This window comes from Puma concolor, chromosome D2 (genome assembly GCF_028749965.1).
Source record: "Puma concolor isolate L17-30 chromosome D2, mPumCon1.1.hap2, whole genome shotgun sequence".
NCBI classification, from domain to species: domain Eukaryota; kingdom Metazoa; phylum Chordata; class Mammalia; order Carnivora; family Felidae; genus Puma; species Puma concolor.
Window position 1 is genome coordinate 88823824 of NC_141677.1, and position 20604 is coordinate 88844427.

General features: G+C 41.5%; 1 pseudogene; it reads right to left on the reverse strand.

Moving 5' to 3' along the window:
• Window positions 1-8968: 8968 nt before the first annotated feature.
• LOC147576261 (olfactory receptor 13A1-like) lies at window positions 8969-10450 on the reverse strand (annotated as a pseudogene).
• Between the last annotated feature and the right edge of the window lie 10154 nt (window positions 10451-20604).

Genomic DNA, 20604 nt, shown 5'->3' on the forward strand with positions numbered 1-20604 from the left:
GAATCAAGGTAATGCTGGCTTTGTAGAATGAGTTTGAATGAATGGAAAGCTTTCTTTTCATTTTTATTTTTTGGAACAGTTTGAGAAGAATAGGTATTGACTCTTCTTTAAATGTCTGGTAGAATTCCTGTGGGAAGACATCTGACTCTGGATTTTAAAAAAAGGTTTATTTATTTATTTTGAGAGGGAGAGAGAGAGAGAGAGAGAGAGCGTGAGCATGATTGGGGTAGGGGTAGAGAGAGAATCCTAAGAAGGCACCACACTGTCAGTGTAGAACCCTATGCACAGCTCGATCCCATGAACCATGAGATCATAACCTGAGCCAAAATCAAGAGCTGGACTCTTAGCTGACTGAGCCACCCAACTACCCCAGGACTTTTATTTGTTAGGAGATTTTTTGATTACTGATTCAATTTATTTACTGGTTATGGATCTGTTCAAATTTTCTATTTCTTCCTGTTTCAGTTTTGGTGGTTTGTATGTTTCTGGGTATTTATCCATTTCTTCCAGATTGCCCAATTTGTTGGCATATAATTGCTCATAATATTCTCCTGTGATTGTATTTCTGAGGTATTGATTGTGGTCTCTTCCCTTTAATTTGTGATTTTTTGGATCCTTTTTATTTTTGATAAGTATGGCTAGTGGTTTATCACCTCTTTAGAAGAACCAGCTCTTAGTTTCATTGATCTGTTCTACTGTTTTGTTTTTTTTTTTTTTTTTTTTTTTTTTTTTGCTTTGCTTTGTTTTGTTTCTATATTGTTTGTTTCTGCTCTAGTCTTTATTAATGCCCTTCTTCTGCTGGCTTTTGACTTTATTTGCTGTTCTTTTTCTAGCTTCCTTAGGTGTAAGGTTAGGTTGTGTATTTGAGACCTTTCTTGCTTCTTGAGATAGGCCTGTATTGCAATATACTTTCCTCTTAGGACTGCCTTTGCTGCTTCCCAAAGATTTTGGAGTGTTGTGTTTTCATTTTCATTTCCTTCCATGTACTTTTAAAATTTCTTCTTTAATTTCCTGGTTAACTCATTCATTCTTTAGTAAGATGTTTTTTAACCTCTATGTATCTGTGGTCTTTCCAAATTTTTCTTGAGGTTAACTTCAAATTTTATAGCGTGTGGTCTGAAAATATGCTTGGTATGATCCTGATTTTTTGTATTTGTTGAGAGCTGATTTGTGACCCAGTATGTGATCTATTCTGGAGAATGTGCCATGTGTACTCGAAAAGAATGTGTATTCTGCTGCTTTAGAATGGAATATATTCTATATATACAGATCTGAATACATCTGTTAAGTCCATCTAGCCAAGTGTGTCATTCAAAGCCATTGTTTCCTTTTTGCTTTTCTGCTTAGATGATCTGTCCATTACTGTAAGTGGGGTGTTAAAGTCCTCTACAATTATTGTATTATTATCAATGAGTTTCTTCATGTTTGTTAGTAATTGATTTACATATTTTGGCTCTATCAAGTTTGGGGCATAAATATTTACAATTGTTAGTTCTTCTTGATGAATAGACCCCCCCTTAATTATGATATAATGCCTTCTTCATTCTTGTTACACTTTTTGTCTTAAAATCTAGTTTGTCTGATATAAGTCAGTTTATATAAATCTAGTTTGGCTACTCTGGCTTTCTTTTGACATTTATTAGCATGAAAGATGGTTCTCTATCCCCTCACTTTCAATCTGCAGGTGCTATTAGGTCTAATATGAGTCTTTTGTAGGCAGCATATAGATGGGTCTTTTTAAAAAATCTTTATGATACCCTATGTTTATTTTTATTGGCGCATTTAGCCCATTTATATTCAGGGTGATTATTGAAAGATATGAATTTAGTGCTTTTGTGTTACCTGTAAATCTGGTGTTTCTGGTGATGTTCTCTGTTCCTTTTTAGTCTTTCTTTCCTTGGCCTTTTATTCATTCACTCAAAGAGTCCCTCTTAAAATTTCTTATAGGGCTGGCTTAGGGTCACAAACTCCTCAGTTTTTGTTTGTCTGGGAAACTTTTTTTTTTGAGAGAGAGAGAGGGCACAAGTGAGCAAGGGCCAGGGAGAGAGAGAGAGAGAAAGAAGCGGGGCTCACTTGAATTAGGGCTCCTGTTTTTACCCAAAGCAGGGCTCAAGCTCACCCCAAGTGGGGCTCAAGCTCACCCAATGTGGGACTTGAACTCATGAACCTTGAGATCATGACCTGTGTCAGATGCTTAATGACTAAGCTACCCAGGTGCCCTGTTTGGGAAACTCTTTATCTCTCCTTCTATTCTAAGTGACAGTCTTGTTGGATAAAGTATTCTTGATTGCATATCTTTTCCTCATTCAGCACATTGAATATATCATGACACTCCCTTCTGGCCTGCCAAGTTTCTGTGTACAGATCTGCTGTGAACCTGATGGGTCTCTGCTTGTAGGTTAAAGACTTTTCTCCTTTTCTACTTTCAAGATTTTCTCCTTGTCTATTTTGTAAATTTAACTATGATATGCCTTGGTGATGACTTGATTTGTTGAATTTAATGTGAGTTCACACTGCTTCTTGGATTTTGATGTCTACGTCTTTCCCCAGATTGGGAATTTTTCAGCTATAATTTGCTCCAATAAACCTTCTGTCCCCTTTCTCTCTCTTCATCTTCTGGGACTCCTATGATATGAATGTTATTACATTTTCATAAGTTGCTAGTTCCCTAAATCTACCTTCATGAGCCATTACCTTTGTTTTCCTCTTCTTTTCAGCTTCACTATTTTCCATAATTTTATCTTCTATATTATGAATTCATTTCTCTGTTTTGTCCATTCTCATTGTTATGGCAACCATTCAAGTTTGCATCTTGGTTATAGCATTTTAAATTTTGGGCTGTATAGATTTTAGCTCTTTTGACTGTGCAGTACGGGATTCTTTAGAGTCTTCTATGCTCTTTTTTTCAAACCCCACTAGAATTCTTACAATTGTTGTTTTAAATTCTAGTTCAGATATTTTACTTATTATCTATATTGATTAAATCCCTGTCAGTCATTTCCTCCTGTTCTTTCTTTTGGGGTGAATTCCTCCATCTTGTAATTTTGGAGGGAAAAAATTAATAATGAAATAAAATTAAAATTAAAAAAATAAACACATAATAAAAAGGAAGTTATATCTGAGGTTTGTTTTGACCTGCTTGTGAAGCAAAACTTGATAGAAAAAAGAAAAAAGATAAGACATAACAAATAAAAAAATAAAAAATGAAAATAAATACTTGCTCTTTCTGTATCCAAGAAAAAAAAAAAAAGAAACAAAAACAAAACCAGAAAGAAAACAAGGAAATAACCCAAATGGAGCTAGATCCAATTTCTGCTACAGTTGAAGCTTTGTAGCACTCCATGATCAGTAGACTTAGCACATGCAAGGGACTTGTGCTGGTTTTCTGGGGGAGGGGTCTGCTGCTCTGATTCTCAGCTGGAGAATGCCCTGGTGGAGATGTTCCTGGAATGCACAGGGGGTGGGGCATGATGTAACAGTTCTGTTCTCCACTTGGTGATGCTGTTTGGCTCACTGGGATCCCTCAGTACTGGTGGGCTAGAGGTGAAGTTGGCTTTACCCTGCTCTCTAGTCTCTGGATTGGGAAGTTCACACCCTCATGGATGTGCAATAAATCACACCTCATGTGTCCTTGGCTTCTGTCAGTTCCCTGCCTTCACCCTGTGTTTGAGCTGGCCACTTGCAAGGTAACACTGCCCTCCTGGGTTTTATCTTAGGTTCAGCTGTGTTTTAAAAACCCAAACTTCAGAGACCCCCCACCCCCAGTACTCAGAACCATGCTGATCATCTGGGGGAGGGTCTCACCATGCTGTGGCTGGTACTGGCTTGCTTGTCCCAGGAAATGGCTCAGGTTTATGGTAAATCCCAACACATAGCTGGCGCCAGGGTTTTTCTACCCTCAGTGGGGCCTTTGTTTCTATACTGGTAAATGGGGCAGCTCTCTGGAGCCTGCTGGGTCTTTTGCCTGCAGAGAGACCATATCTACCAAATGCACTCCAAGCAGAGGAACTGTTTCTCCCCATGTGACCCAGGGATCTTCAGACTGTGATGTCTGTTCTTGGGGCTCCGCCCTGTTTCCTTGCCAGAGCATGGCCAGACATTGAGCTCTAAAACTTCAGACTGCACTCTGCTGCTTATAAAAAAACTGTTGGTATTGGAACCTTCTCCTTTTCCCCCATCACTGGTTTTGAAGAACAATTTTCTTATGCAATCCCCTGTGTGTGTTTTCACTCTTTTTGTCTTCACTCCTAGTTCACCTTTCTGTGATCAAGCCTCCCTCCTCACTGTAGTGCCCATAGCTCTTTTATCCTGTATTGACTCTGCAGTTCATACCTTCCATGAATTTTTTCTTCTGTTTGCGGACGTCAGCTTTATTCTCTAAGTCTTATTGATTGCTTGGGTGCTCAGAATTATTTGATATTTATCTAGCTGTTGGAGGGGAGGAGGCAAGTTTAGGGTCACCCTATTCCTCAGCCGTATTAATCCTGGATCTGTCTTTTATTTCTTTTTATTGCCCATTTGCTCTGGCTAGGACTCTTACTTCTCTGCTGAATGATAGTGTGGGAGTGGACATCTCTGTCTCATTCCTGATCTTCAAGGAAAAGCTGTTGGATTTCTACCATCACATGTGATGTTAGCTGGGGGCTTGTGTATGACTCACATTTATTGTGTTGACGTACCTTTTTTCTATACCTAATGGTTGAGAGATTGTTATTATGAAAGGATGTTGAATTTTGTCTAATGCTGTTCTTGCATCTGTCCAGATGATCATATGGTTTCATCCTCATTCTGTTAATGTGGTCATCACGTTGATTGATTTGAATATGTTGAGGCATGCCCACATCAGGGATAATCCCACCTGATCTTTTAATGTGTTGCTGAATTCTGTTTGCTAATATTGTGTTGAGATTTTCTCATCTGTGTTCACCAGAGATATTTACCTATAGTTTCTTTTCTTGTGTCCTTGTGTGGCTTCAGTAACAGGGTAGTGCTGGCCTGGTGAAATGACCTCCAGTTCATATTCAAAAGAGTTTGAAGGATAGGTGTTAATCTTTAAATGTTTTGTGGAATTCACACATGAAACCATCCAGTCCTGGACTTGTCTTTGCTGGGAAGTTTTTGGTTACTTATTCAATATCCTTACTCACTACTTTTCTGTTCAGACTTTCTATTTGTTTATGATTCAGCCATGGTCAGTTATGTATTTATAGGAATTTATTTATTTCTTCTAGGTTGTCCAACTTGCTGGGATATAATTGTTCCTAGTAGTCTCTTAAGATTGTCTGTATATTTGTGGCATCAGTTGTAATGTCTCTGTCATGTATTTTACTTCTCTCTTGAATCTTTGTGAGTCTATCTAAGGGTTTGTAAAGGGTTTTTTTTAACAGCTTCAAAAAACCAGCTCTTAATTTCATTGATCTTTTCTATTGTGTTTCTAGTCTGTATTTCACTTTCTCCTGTTCAAATATTTATAATTTCCTTCATTCTGTAATTTAGGGCTTTGTTCTTTTCCTGTTTCCTGAGGTGTAAATTTAGGTTTTTTTATTTGAAATCTCTCTTTTTTTCATGTAGGCATTTATCAGTATAAACTACTCTCTTAGAACTGCTTTTGCTGAAAACTGCAAGTTATTGTATGTTGTGTTTCCTTTTTAGTTTGTCTCAAGATATTTTTGATTTCCCCTTTGGTCACTGGCTCTTCAGAAATGTGTTTTCTCAGGGCGCCTGGGTGGCTTAGTTAGTTGAGCATCCAATTCTTGATTTTAGCTCAGGTCATGATCCCCAGGTTGTGAGATTGAGAACTGAGTTGGGCTCCATGCCAAGTGTGGAGCCTGCTTAAGATTCTCTTTTTCTTTCCTTTGCCCCTCTCCTCCACTTGTTCTCTAATTAGCTTTCTGTACTTTTCTCTCTTCTCCTGTGATGGAACTCTGGGATTCGCATGATGCATATGTTTTTTCACGTGATTACTTTCCATTGCTATCATATGCTTTTTTCACTTCTTTTTCTTTTTATTCTTCTAACTGGCTAATTTCAAATTACTTGTCTTTGAATTCACTGATTCTTTCTTCTTAATATAAATTCTGCTTTTAAGTTCTCTTTTGGGTTTCTCAATTCTGTCACCATAACCTTTAGCTCCAGAATTACTGTTTGATGTTTTTTATGGATTTTTTAAATTAAACTTCCCATTGTTCTCCTGATTTCAGTTATCTGCCTGTGTTCTCTTGTATCTCATTGAGCTCCTTTAGGTGATTATTTTGAAATATTTCTCAGGCAATTCACAGATCTCCACTTCTTTGGGGTCAATCTCTGGAGCTTCATTAGTTTCCTTTGGTGGTGTAATTTTTGCTTTGTTATTCATGTTCCATGTAGTTTTGTATTGGTATCTGTGCATCTGAAAGAATAAATACCTCTCTCAGTCTTTATAAACTATGTTTAGCAGCTTAAGACCTCGTTTTAGGTCCCCAGGCTGGCAGTATTATTCCTGAGATCTCAGTTGGTGGGGTGGGAGCCCAGTCATGTGGCTGCTGCTAGGTCCATAGTAGGGTCCATGGTTGGTGGTCCTGTTAATGGGGTCTTAGGTGGGTGCGGATTCTATCTGGTCCTTGGATGATGGGACTGTCCTCATGATCTTGTTTAGTAGAGCTGGCACTGGAACTAGTACCTGTCCAGGGTCTGCAGACTGGGCCTGTTACTGGATTCACAGACAGGTCATTGGGCTGTCCTTGGGCAGGCAGGATTAGGCCCACATGCAGCTGGCCCGGAGATAGACTGAGGTCTGCAAACTGGCCTCCAGGGTGGATAGGTGTGCCTCCTGCTAGGTTTCTGTGCAGACAGGACTGCCCCATACAGCAGCTGAGTGGGCCTGGAGCCTGGTTACAGGGCTGCATCAGGATCCACAATTGGGCTGCTGTTAGCAGGCATGCTGCCAGAGGCACAGGTAGGTGTGTCTCCTGTTGGGTGCCTGGACAGGCCGGAGTGCACCTGACTACCGCTGGAAGGGGATGGCTGAGTTATAAGACCATTTCATGATGTATAGTCAGACTAAGGCTAAAGGTCCTGCTTCAGGAGCACAGACAGTGTCTCCCAGTGAAGACCCAGGTTTGGTGATTCAGCCACCCTCCCTCAGTAGAGACCCTCCAACCTCTCTCCTCATCTCTGTTCATGCTCACATTTGCTCTGTATTATCTTTAATTCCCAAATACACATAATCACCCGAACCAAGCCCCCTTGGTCCTCACCAAATTTTATTCCAGCATCAGGTCCAACCATCCATATATCTACTAGGAATTTGTAGCTTGCAGCCCAGTGACAGGCCCCAGTTTGGCCTCAGGGCTGCAGTGGTGGACTGGCCACAACATGCCTTTCCTAAAGCATAGACACAACACACACGGCACACGCAGTTATCAATTTGCCCCTTCTCTGCACGCACTCCTGAGTACTTCCCTCCCCCCAGCACCTCCCTCCATGTGAGGCCTACACTACAGCTCTGGTGCCACATCACTGCATGTGAGGACCAGACTGTCCTGCACATCTACTTCCCTGTCCCACAGCCAGTGGACAGGGACTGGCCGGTGTGGGAGAATGAAAGTCCACCCCCCCATTCATGCCAGCTTCATGTTCCAGAGCTGCCCACAGGATCAGACTGAGTTTGAGACAACAAATGGAATCATTCACACTTGTGTTTGATTCTGTGTCCTTCCCTAGCCTGGTTTTCCTGGGGTGCTGCTTTAATAAATCACATTCACAAAGCGCTATCTCAGGATCTACTTCTAGGAAGCCCCTGAGGCAGTCGGCAATGACTGCTAGTGCTGGCTGATGTGTATTCAGGCTGAGGATCAGCTACAGTTCAGGTGGAGAGGAGCACCAGTGGAGAGCACGTGTCCTGGGGAAGCCTTGGGGCCACCACTGCAGAAGGAGTAGTGCCAGCTCACCAAGGGCCAAGACAGGCTCAGCATTGCCAAGGACTCACTTGAGAATTCCATTTAAACAGATGCACATGACTCTGAAGTCTCACTTTCAGAAAATGTCTCTTCGTAATCTCTACGCTCCCCACGCCACCAGAGGGTTCCATCCCTGTCCACTGAAGCCTCCTGGACACCTTCAGAGGATGCACGCAGACATGCTTGGACATGTTCAGGCTTTGGGAACTGCACTTAGCTTCTTGATATTTTAGTTGCAGGCAACTAAAACTGACCTGGCAGCCTGAAAACACCACATGAGTGTGTGACCCTATTCTAAACTCCTGAAAACCACATTTACAGTGTACATTCCAGCCCATGGTTCTCCAGAAGAACGTGGGTAATCATTTACTCAGGAAATGATGACTGTGTTGTGCTCAGCTTGAACAAAGCAGGTGGAGACTTTGTGGAAGCAGAGTTCACATTCTAGAGTATGAGACATTCATGCATTCAACTGATATCAGATGCCCACTGCATGCAAGTTATCATTCTAGATTCAGGAGTACAACATGAACAGAACAGACAAAAGAATCCATGGGCTCATGGAGCTTATGTTCTAATAAAATATACGTGGATAAATAAACAATATGATTTCACAAAATAAACAGAGTAATATAGTGTGAATAGCTGGAAGAGAACTTCAGGTAAGAGGACAAAGAGAGACTCTGTGGGTGGCGTTTCATCTGAGGCCTCAGTGAGACCAAGGTCCAAGACAGGTGAAGGGGTAGCACAGTGAGCAAGCTGGCCATTGGCTTTTCCTGCTGTTGAAGCCCTGAGAGTTCCTGCCCTTAGGACCTTGGATGGCTTAGTTCAAGTGCCATGTGGAACACTGTGCAGCTTCTACAGGGGAAACGCATGTACAATCTATTGCATAAATTACCTTCTTGCTCTTTGCCACTTACATCAGATTCTCTGAGTTCTATTTTAGCTGGTCAAGCTAAACTAATTTAGCTATATAGTCCTATATTAGCAGGTTAAGGCCTGACCATTCCACATTGGCCATTTCCCTTCATTTATTGGATGTAGGAAAATACTTTCTTGAAGGCCACTTTGACATCCTTGTCCCACAGAGAGTAGGTGAGGGTGTTCAAGGTGAGGCTGATTGCTAAGTACAGCACAGTGACCACTTTGCCATTTTCCATGGAAGTGCTGAAGCCTGGGAGGATGTAGGTGTAAACGATGGTGCAGTAGGGGTGGAGGCAGGTAGAGAAATGCCCACTACTTCCCCGCGGCCCAGAAGATGCCCAGAATACAGGCGATGATGCAGCTGTAGGACACCAGGGTGAGCAGGAAGTTGACCACTTCAGCATAAATGTCCATGATGATGATCATAATGTTGTTCAGGGTTGTTGGGCCATGGGAGAGCAGCAGCAGTTTGGGGACTCCACGCAGAAAATGATGGCTCTGACAGGGACCACAGAATGTTAGTCTGGTCATCAGGCCTGTACAGATGTGCTGACCACACTGACTGCCCGTGCTGCCTAAAAGCAGGGCACAGATGGGCCAGCTCATCAGAGTGTTGTCATGGAGCGGATGGGGGATGACCATGTAGCAGTCACAGGCCATGGCCGTGTGCAGCAGTGGCCTGACCCCCAGGAACGATGTCAGGAAGAGGAGTTGGACCATGAAGCCTTGGTTGGAAATGATGCCCGGCCGTGACCACCAGGTTCTCCAGCAATTTGGAGAGAACAGTGGATGTGAAAGTGGTGTCTACAAGGGCCAGGTTGGTGGGAAAGAAGTACACTGGGGCACAGAGGCCTGGATGCAGGCTGGTGGTCATGACAATGAGGGCAGAGGAGGAGGGACATGGCCAAGAAGAGAGCCTGCAGCTTAGCCTCCCCCACCCCCCACCCCGAGAAGTGCTGCAGGGACACACACACCCCACCCCCCCCAAGGAGAAAAACTTCTCTGCAGCCAGGGAGTTGTTTGCAGCCATTCATCAGCTGAAGCCCCCTGGCCTTGGGAGGCAGCAGCCCTTGCAAAGTGAAGCTCAGGGAGTGTGGGGTAGCCTCTGTGGGAATGCTTGCTGCCTGAGACTTTGCTGCACAAAGCATGTAATTAAGATACCAGCAAAGGTCCCTAGGAGACAATCAGAGAAACTGTCCTCTCTGAACTCCCTCCAGACCCTTCCTCTTCCCTCCCCATGACAGCCTGCTTGTGGCTGGGCCTGCATCACACCACAAATCACAGAGAAAGTCCAGTGTGAGGCTTTGTTCTTTGATTTTGGGCATTTCCTACATTATCCAGAGACAAGAAGCTCACTGCTACACTGTGTGCTCAGACTCCAGATTCCCAGAAGGAGAATCCAATTAACTGGGGTTGGGCCTCAAGGATAGGATGGAGTTTTCATCTGTGGGGGCTTTGAGCTGGACACTCATTGGTAGCACAGGGTTTTAGAGTGGAGTGTGTGGTCATGGCTTGGGCACCAGAGGGCTTGGCTGCTCTGTGAAGGTCACAATCAACTGTCAGAGTCAGCTGTGGACTGACCTGGCCATAGCCCTTCATTTGAAGCCACAGCTGCCTAACCCTGCCAGGGCCAGTCCAGGCTGCTCCCTCAGGATGGGAAGCGGGGAATGTGGGTCGCCCAAGCTCTTGGTTCTCACCCTACCCCCTGCTCCTGAGCTTGACAGAAAGTGTACCCCTTCTTTGGATCAGAGACTGGAATACAGGGAAGAAAGGCACAAACCTAGCCCAGCACAGTCCCACAACCTCAGCTGATGCACCCACCCAGCTCCCAGGCCTATGCACTAGTCCCCACAGCCCTCAATCCTTCTGGGGCTACCCAGCCTCCCTGGGCAGGACAGACCCCAGCTCAGTCAAGGAAACCATCTTCCTCATGCCACAGAGAAATCAAATGATGCATGAGTGGAAATGAGGCCAGCCCAATCTCCATCCCTGGGGCCAGCCCCAGGCAGCTCTGGGGGTATCAGGCAGGAGAATCCACAGCATGTCCTAGGGGCTCACAAAGGTTGTGGGCTACCGTGCACAAATATTAACAACATGGCACATCTCAAACAGAGAAAGTTTGTCTTTTCCAGGGAGGAATATGAACAGACTTTCCAATTTACAGAAATATGTCATCAGCTGCAATCAGTTAAGGCTGGAGGGCTCTGGGCTCCTGCTTCATGCAAGTCTAACCCTTTCCCCTCTTTGCTCCACTCCTGCAGAGCCAAGATGCCATTGAGTCTGCTGGGCACTGATGGCCCTGTCCCATGCCAGATGCCACACAAACCCCTTCTTGGCAGTCACCCAGGACCTGCTGTGTGCAAGCGTGAATTCCTAAAGCCATCTCTGTCTGCAGCATCTGAGCTGCCTGAGCTCCCCTCTAGCACCCCAGGTACCTGTCTGCCTGTGTGGCTGGCTGCCCACCCAGATTCATAAAACCCCAGCTGCAGGCTCACTTCTGGGTCAGGGACCTTGGGCTCTGGTTTCTCTTAAAGATCCTGACCCACTTAGAGACCAAACCATATAGTGGTTTCTCCTCCTTCCTGATCTTGTGCACAGATAGGTCATGGTTGAGCAGATGTGCTGGAGGTCTCTGGGGACTTTGCAATTTCAAACTGACGCAGTGAAAGCCATGAGAAAAGTGATTTCCACCATTTTTTTCCACAATAAAATAGGTCAGGGCAAGAAAAAATCTGCCTTTTGAGAAACATCAAAAGGGAAGTTAGGAGAGATAGTCCACAAAACAAGAAAAGATAATGACAGAAAGTCACTCACTGTGAATGGAAGGGGTGCACCCTAGACCACCTCCTGTGTAAATGTAAGACATCCACATTTTCATTCAGACACAGGAAAGGTCTGGTGAGATAGAGAGTGGGTGGGGCTTGAGGCTGAAACCATCTCTCCTGGTTCTGTGACCCCCTTGTTTGCTGTAACCTTTAAGTGGAGTTTGTCCTCTCAAGTGGATGTTGGAGTGTTGGCTAGCTCAGAGAGCAAGAGCTGTAACCCCATCAGGAAGTAAACAGGGACCCCTGTGGTGCTGAAAAAGATGAGGGTGCCTGGGGCCACAGGGGCAGGGCTTCAAGGCCCACAAGTGTGAAAGCAGCATGAGCTGACAGCCTCTCTCTCAGAGACGATCTCAGATAAGAGTAAGAGCCATATGAAACCAATCCCTGGAGGAAGAACGGGGTTTTATGTTAAATAGAATTTATTTCTTGGAACAGATTTTGGACATACATAAAAATGGAGAAGACAGTACAGAGAGTTCCTATAAGCCCCAGACCCAGTTTCCCTTATTATTAACACTTTCCATTATGATGGGATATTTGTTATCGGTAATGAATCCATATCGATATATTATCATCACCTAAAGTCCACAGTTGATTCAGATTGCTTTATTTTCTACCATAAATTTGTTCCTTTTTCTGTCCCAGGATCTCACCCAGGACATCACATGCCATTTAGAGTCCTCTTGGCTGACATTGTCTTGGACTTTCCTTGGTTTTGATGACGTGGGCAGTTTTGAGCGGTGCTGGCCTGGCTTTTGGAGACTGTTCCTCTCTTGGGATTTGTCTGCTCTTTTCTCATAATCAAATGAGGGTGGTGTAGTTCAGAAGGAAGATCACACGGTGAGGTGTAACCTCATCTCTCCTCAACATCAGGAGACTTCCATCACTTGATTGCACTGTTGATGTGGCCTGGAGAATATGGTTTTCTCTATCATCATTTTTAAGAGCCCAGCCCAATGCCAAGTGTCCCAGTCGGGGGAGGAGAGTCCACACTGGCAGGCTCAACCCAAATCTCCCATGCCCCGGGGTCTCTGGAATGGGTGATGAGGCACAGTGAGCTCATTGCAGGTGGCTCCTTCATCTGAATGGTGAAGAGGTCCCAAACTGGCTGCTAGAGTATCTGTTGGTGGTCTGTCTACAACATGCCCAAGATTAAAAGATAATATGTACAAGGAAAAGCCAGTAATTTATCTTAGTGACCAAGTTCAGAAAATATGGCATACAGATGTTAGTCATTGTGAAAGAGCCAAAGAAGGGGACATTATTAATTTAAAGTGGTTCTTAACTTTGCAAAAGTATTAACCACTAGTCCCGAGCCTTCTAATTCCTTCACCTCAACCATTAGCACATAGTTTTAGTCTCTGATCAATAATTATTTATTTCACATGACAGTAAATGCAATAGAGTTTCAGCAACTCAAGATCTGAATAATTCCTCTACTTTACCTAGATGTGATATAAACTTTGACTATGTCTGATTTTCCTAACTGACACATTCTTTTAAAGGGATTATGTTGATCCATAAAAATAATCAGTGACCAAGGGTGCCTGCAACACTAACTTTATCTCATGGGGCACAGCATGTAGCCATAATTTGTAGCATATAAACTTTAATATCTATACTGATTTAGTTAATAACAGTCTGGTGGGCACTGGCCAAATGGGTAGAACTGTCCCAGGGCTGTGAGGATTCTCAGAATAGTGCAAGAGTCTCTCTTCTCCAGAGGTTTCCAGGTCCACAGGGCAGCAACACTCAGCAGGGTGCTAATGGACCCAATAACACTCTTTCTGACTTCAAGTTTTCTATGAGGTTATAGTAATCAAGGCATAAGGATGGACATGTAGATGGAATACAACTCAGAGTACAGAAACAAACCTGTGTAACTATTGCCAATCGATTTTCCACAAATCTACCAAGACCATTCAGTGGGGAAGAAACAATCTTTTGAATAATGGTGCTGGGACAACTGGACATCTACCTGCAAAAGAATGCAGCTGGACCCTTGCCTCATGCCAGAATTCACTAAAAAGGGTCAAAAGCCTAAGAATTAAAACTATAAGACATTTACAAGAAAATATAGAGGCATATATATCATCATGACCTTGAATTTGACAATGTCTTTTTAGATATGACAAGAAAATGACTGGAAACCTGATAAAAATAGATTAATAGGACTTTGGACTTTAAAATTTATGTGTCAAAAGACACTATCAAGAAATTGAAAAGACAACCTAGCAAATGGAAGGAAATATTTGCAAATTATACATCTGATAAGGGACTTATATATAGAATTAAAAAAACCCTACAATTCAATAATACAAAAATCAATAACCTGATTAAAAATAGGCAAAGGATGCAGTGTCCCTTCAAAACAGCACACCTGTATCCCGTGGATAAATGCCTAGTAAGGGGCATTAAGGAATCTACTCCTGAAATCATTGTTTCACTATATGCTAACTAATTTGGCTGTAAATTTTAAAAAAGAAAAAATAAAATTAAAAAATAAAAAATAATGTAATTTATAATAATAAAAAATATATAATAATGTAAAAAAATAGGCAAAGGGTCTGAATAGAAATTTCTCAAAAGAAGATATATAAATGGCCAATGAGTAGATGAAAAGATGCTCAACATCATAAGTCATCAAGAACATGCAAATCAAAACCACACAAGTTACCACTTCACACCCACTAGGACAGACAATAACTAGTGTTGCTGAGAATGTAGAGAAATCTGACCATTCATGCCCCACTGGTGGGAACATAAACTGGTGCAACCACTTCAGAAAACAGTTTTGTGGTTCTCTGTCTGTGAAATATGGAGTCACCATCTGACCCAGCAGGTATATATGCAGGTATGTACTCAGGTATAGAGGTACCCAAGAGAAATGAAAGCATCTGTACACAAAACAATTGTATACAAATGTCAGCAAGTAGCAGCAAAACCCGTAATAGCCAAAAAGTGGAAACACATCAATTCTCATCAACTAATGAGTAGTTAAACAAAATGTGGTACATCAGCAAGGAGACACAGATCTTGTGCACTGAAAATTACACAACGGTGTTGAGAAAACTAAAGACCTAGATGAATGGCAAGACATTCCATGAAATGTTACTGGGTCATAGACAGGAAGGAAATCCTGACATAGACACTATGAGGGTAAACCTTAATGACACCATGCTAAGTGGAAAACGTGGTCGCGATATACCAAGTATTACAGGATTCTACTTCTATGATATGTCCAGAAAAGCCCTTGCATGGCACCCCAGGTGAAGCTCCACAGGCTTCCTCCCGTCTCTGAGGGTACAAGGTCCAAAGTAACCTCTATGAAACTTGCTCAGGACCATCTGCAAGTAACAAAGATATTATGTGATCACTGTAGTCCCCCCTTACCCATGGGGGATGCCCAAAACCACAGAAAGCACCAGACTCTACATATACTGCTTTTTAGGGGTCTTGTTCCTTCCTGAGCCCAAGCCCCTCACTCGTCTCTTCATTGGTACCTCTTTCACCATCTTCTCCATCGACACCCATTGGCCTCCCTTAGCTTAACCTCCCAGGGAGCCCTGACCCCTGGGACTTTTCCACCAGTCACCTCTGCCCTGGGCTGGCAGTGACCCTGAGCTCTGATATCTGCTAACCACAAAGGAAAGTGCTCAAGGCCTGAGCTCCCTGCCTTAACATGATTTTTACTCCAGAGCCCCACAGGTTCACAAGAGTGGTTCCCAAGCTTGGCTGCACATGGGAGTCAAGTGGAAAGGCCCAGGTTAGGTCTCAAAACATGACATCAGAATGGCTGATGATCGACCCAAGCACCCATGTTGATTAAAGTTCCCCAGATGGGTGATGGATGTCAATATAGCACCAAGACTCAGAACAAGCATCTAAAAATCAAGCTCCTGACTGATCTAGTGCACTTCTGTTCATGTAGAATCAGCAACACTTTCTATGGACTGAAATGGGTCCTTTGCCTTTTGAAAAAGTTTGTAGAATTTTATGTGTTGTTTTCTTGTTTGCTTTATTTTGATCAGTTCAAGGAGTTCAAGCAAGCAAGTAACCAGAAAACAAGGAAATTCAGAGAAAGTAACTCTAGAGACAGCAGAGCTTAAATAGCCTCTCCTCCCCCAACCTAAGACGGGACAGCAGGCCCAGCCCAGGACCTTAGTGTGATGGTCTGAGGCCTTTGAAAAGCTGGGGACTGGCAGGTCCCAAGGTGCAGTGCAGGTCCTTCCTCTGGAGAGGTGCTCAGGTAGAGACTTGCCCTCAAGCCAGACAACAGGATGAACTCCCACAGAGTGGGAGTGTCAGCATCGCTTTCTCTTTGACATTGATCATTTGAATGAATGTTTTAAAAAAATGTTTATTTATTTCTTTTGAGAGAGAGAGAGCAGGAACCAACAGCACCAGGATTGGTGGCCGTCAGTTCCTACGGTTTGCAGGACACTGTTGAGAGTATTTTACTATCTCCTCTGTGGCAGTAAGTTGTTTGACATCATCATGGCAATGATTTTTAGATTTAACACCAAAAGCAAAAGCAACAAAGTCGAAAATAAACTGCGGGGACTACATCAAACTAAAAAGCTTCTGCACAGCAAAGGAAACCATAAACAAAGTAAAAAAAGCAACCTATAGAATTGGAGAAAATTTTTGCAAGACATATTATATAGTAAGGGGTTAATATCCAAAGTATGTAAAGAACTCATACAATTCAACAGCAAAAAAATAATCATATTAAAAAATGGACAGATGACCTGAATAGACATTTTCCAAAGAAGACATACAGATGGCCAATAGACACATGAAAAGATGCTCAACATCACTCACCAGCAGGGAAATGCAAATCAGAAACACAATAAGATATCACCTCATACCTGTCAGAATGACATGTATCAAAATGATAGGAAATAACAAATGCTGACAAGGATGTGCAAAAAAAAAGGACCCTCATGTATTTTTGGTGGGAATGTCAACTGGTGCAGCCACTGTGGACAACAGTATGGACATTCCTCAAAAAACTAAAAATAGAACCACCATATGATCCAGTAATTCCACTTCTGGGTATCTGTCCAAAGAAAATGAAAACACTAATTCAAAAAGATTTATGCACCTCTATGTTTATTGCAGCAGTATTTACAATAGCTAAGATACAGAAACAACCTAAATGTCCATCAGTGGATGAATGGATAAAGAAGATGTGATTTATATACATAATATATTTATATATGTGTATTATATATATAATATTATTCAGCCATAAAAAGAAGGAAATCTTGTCATTTCCAACAACATAGATAAACCTTGAAGGACATTATGCCAAACGAAATAAGTCAGGCAGAGAAAGACAAATAAGTTATGATTTCACTTATATGTGGAATTAAAAAAAGTTCATAAAAACACAGAACAGACTGGCAGAGCTGAAGGCTGGGGTGGAGAGCAGGTAAAATGGGTGAAGGGGGTGAGCAGGTACAGACTTCAAGTTATAAAGTAAACAAGTCATGGGATGTCAAGTTTGGCATGGTGACTACAATTAATTATACTGAACTGCATATTTGAAAGGTGCTAAGAGAGTAAATCTTAAAAGTTCTCATTGCAAGAAAAAAAACTTTGTAACTACGTGTGGTGATGGATGTTAGCTAGACTTGTGGTGATCATTTCTTGATATATACAAATATCAAATCATTATGTTTTACACCTGAAATTAATGTAATGTTTTATGTAAATTATACTTTAATAAAAATTAATGCTGTATAAAATTATAAATAAAAATAAAAGACTATATATACTAACATAAAATATGGATTTGGGTGATATGATGTGTCAGTGTAAGTTCATTGGTTGTAGCTGACATACGTTTCTGGAGAGGTGTTGACAGTGGGGAGAGACAGGGAGTATATGGGAAATATCTATACTTCCTGATCAGTTTTGTTGTAAACCTAAAAATGCTTTAAAAAAGAAAGTCTATTTTTAAGTTATAGGGAAATATGTAAAAAAAAATAAACATTTAACTCAAGAAACAAGAAAAATCCCAAAAAAAAAAGGAACCAAAAAGAAATAGGAGGAAGGATTGGTGTGGACAAAAAGCAAAGCAGTAGCAACGATCACTCTGAGGCTTGCCCCCCCCACCGTGCTTCCCTGTGGAACTACCCTACTGCTCACATCTCTGAGACAAAATTAAAACCACAGTGGGATACCGCTACACGCCCATTAGAACAGCTGCCATTGAAAAGACTGACAGCACTAAGTGTTGGGAAGGATGAATCTCCCGTTCAGTCTTGGAGGGGTGAAAATGGGTAGAATTACTTTGGAATAAAGGCCCAGAATATCTGCACCTAAGTTAAATGAAAACATATGGCCATGAAAAACTGTGCAAGAATGTTTGGAGCAGCTTTATCCATAATACCCAAAACAGCAAAATCAACACAGGTGTCCATCAGTAAGAAAATGGAAAAACAAATGGTGGAATACACCTGTGGTAGAATACTCCCTGGTAATATAAGCAGACTGTGGAATTGCAGAGCAGCATGGATGAGTCTCAAGGACATTATGTTAAATGTAAGAACCCTTACACAAAAGAGTACATACCACATGATTCTGGCTTATATGGAATTCTAGACCATGCAAAACTGTCTTATGGTAGAAAGAATTAAAACTGGTTGCATCAGGAGAAGGGGTGGGCATTGGCTAGAAAGGAACATGAAGGAACCTTCTGGATGTGATGGTAATGTTCTGTAACTTGGTAGATGTTTGGGTTACACAGCTTAATGCATTTGCCAAAACTCAATGAATATACACTTAAGATTGTACATTTTGTTGTATATAAATTAGACATCAAAAGAAAACAGTATAAATAAATATTGAACTCTAGTGAGTGCATACTGAAGTATTTAGGAGAAATTGCATAGATATCTGCAATGTATTTACCCAACATCAAATAAAATGTTGATTTATAAAGATACAACTCTTAACTATACTTTGTTATTCTAATTCAGATTATTAGATAAAAGGCAAAAACATAGAGTATTATTCAAGAACCAAGGAAACATAAAATGAATATCTAATTCATCATGCAAAGGATGAAAATGAAATGACATTATTAGATTTTTATTGAAATGTTAAAAGACCAACATAACAATTCCATACTTTAAGAATTTTGTTGTTAAGTTGTGATTTTAATTTTGTGCAGTTTTTCACTGACTGAATAAAGCTCTTTTGGGCCCCACTTCAATCAGGTGGACAGTGTGAGCAGATGGGTATGAATCGTTCCCAAATATTGGTCTCTGACCCCTTTATCTTCAACTATATACTTCATTTCTTACTTGATAACTTTGAACCAAAATTCTTTGGTTTTTAGCCAGAGTTATAGCTGTGCTTTTTTTTCTTTTATTGAGAGTAGGTTTTAGCTTTTGGTTTAATGTTTATTTATTTTTGAGAGACAGAGAGAGACAGAGTGTGAGTGGGGAAGGGGCACACTCTCTCTAAAAGGTAATAAACATATAGATAGATAGATAGATAGATAGATAGATAGATAGATAGAAACCATATCTTGTCATCTTTAATTTCTTCATGTATACATAACATTTTCATGCATATTCACTGTATAGATCTCATTATTTTTATGATTGTTCCCTGCCCCTCAGAGAGTCCTGAACTAGGATGAGGGAGGCTTTTCATCATCTTGCTCTTCAGGCTGACAGACAAATGGAAAGTACTTTCTAGACAAGGTTACCTTTGCAATTCCATGTATTAGCAGAGCCTAGAGCTGTCCAGATGCATTTTCAGGTGAAGCTAGACCAGATTTCAGACTTTTAAAATATCACATGTTGGTATTCATGCTACTTTGACTCTTTTTTTTTTAATATTTATTTATTTTTGACAGAGAGAGAGAGAGAGAGAGAGAGAGCATGAGTAGGAGAGGAGCAGAGGCAGAGGGAGACACAGAATCTGAAACAAGCTCCAGGCTCTGAGCTGTCAGCACAGAGCCCGACGCGGGGCTCGAACTCACAGACCGCGAGATTGTGAACTGAGCCGAAGTCGGATGCTCAACCAACTGAGCCACACAGGCGCCCCTACTTTGACTCTTAAACACAAAGTTGGATTCTGGGCTTCCAGTACGTGAGTTGTGCTGTCTACAATGACCAGGGCATCATGGAAGCATCAGTAGAGATGTTGCCTTTCTCAGTGCTGGCCTCCATCCTGGGATGATTAATTCTAATATGCCTTCCTTCACCTGATTTTCTTTTATTCTTCTTTTAAATTGAAGTATAATTATCATATAGTGTTACATTAGTTGCAGTGTACAATATAGTGATTTAATAATTCTATGCATTTCTCAGTGCTCATCAAGATAACTGAACTTGTAATCTCCTTTATCTATTTCCCCCATCCCCACCACCCTTCTGACAACCAGTTTGTTCTCATATTTAAGGATCTGTTCTTTTGTTTGTTTCTTTTATTCTTTGCTTATTTGTTTTGTTTCTTAAGTTCTACATGAGTGAAATCATATGGTATTTATCTTTTCCTTCTGACTTATTTCGTTTAGCATTACACTCTCTAGTTCTATTCGTATTGTTGCAAATAGCAAGATTTTATTCTTTTTTTATGGCTGAGTAATATCCCTGTGTGTGTGTGTGTGTGTGTGTGTGTGTGTGTGTGTTTGTGTGTGTGTGTATCATATCTTCTTTATCCATTCACCTATGGATGGACACTTTGGGCTGCTTCCACATCTTGACTATTGTAAATAACGCTGCAATAAACATGGGAGTGTATATATCTTTTTTGAATTAGTGTTTTCATTTTCTTTGGGTAAATAGCCAGTAGTGGAATTACTGGATCATATAGTAATTCTATTTTTAACTTTTCAAGGAATCTCCATATTGTTTTCCACAGTGACTGCACCAATTTGCACTCCTACCAACAGT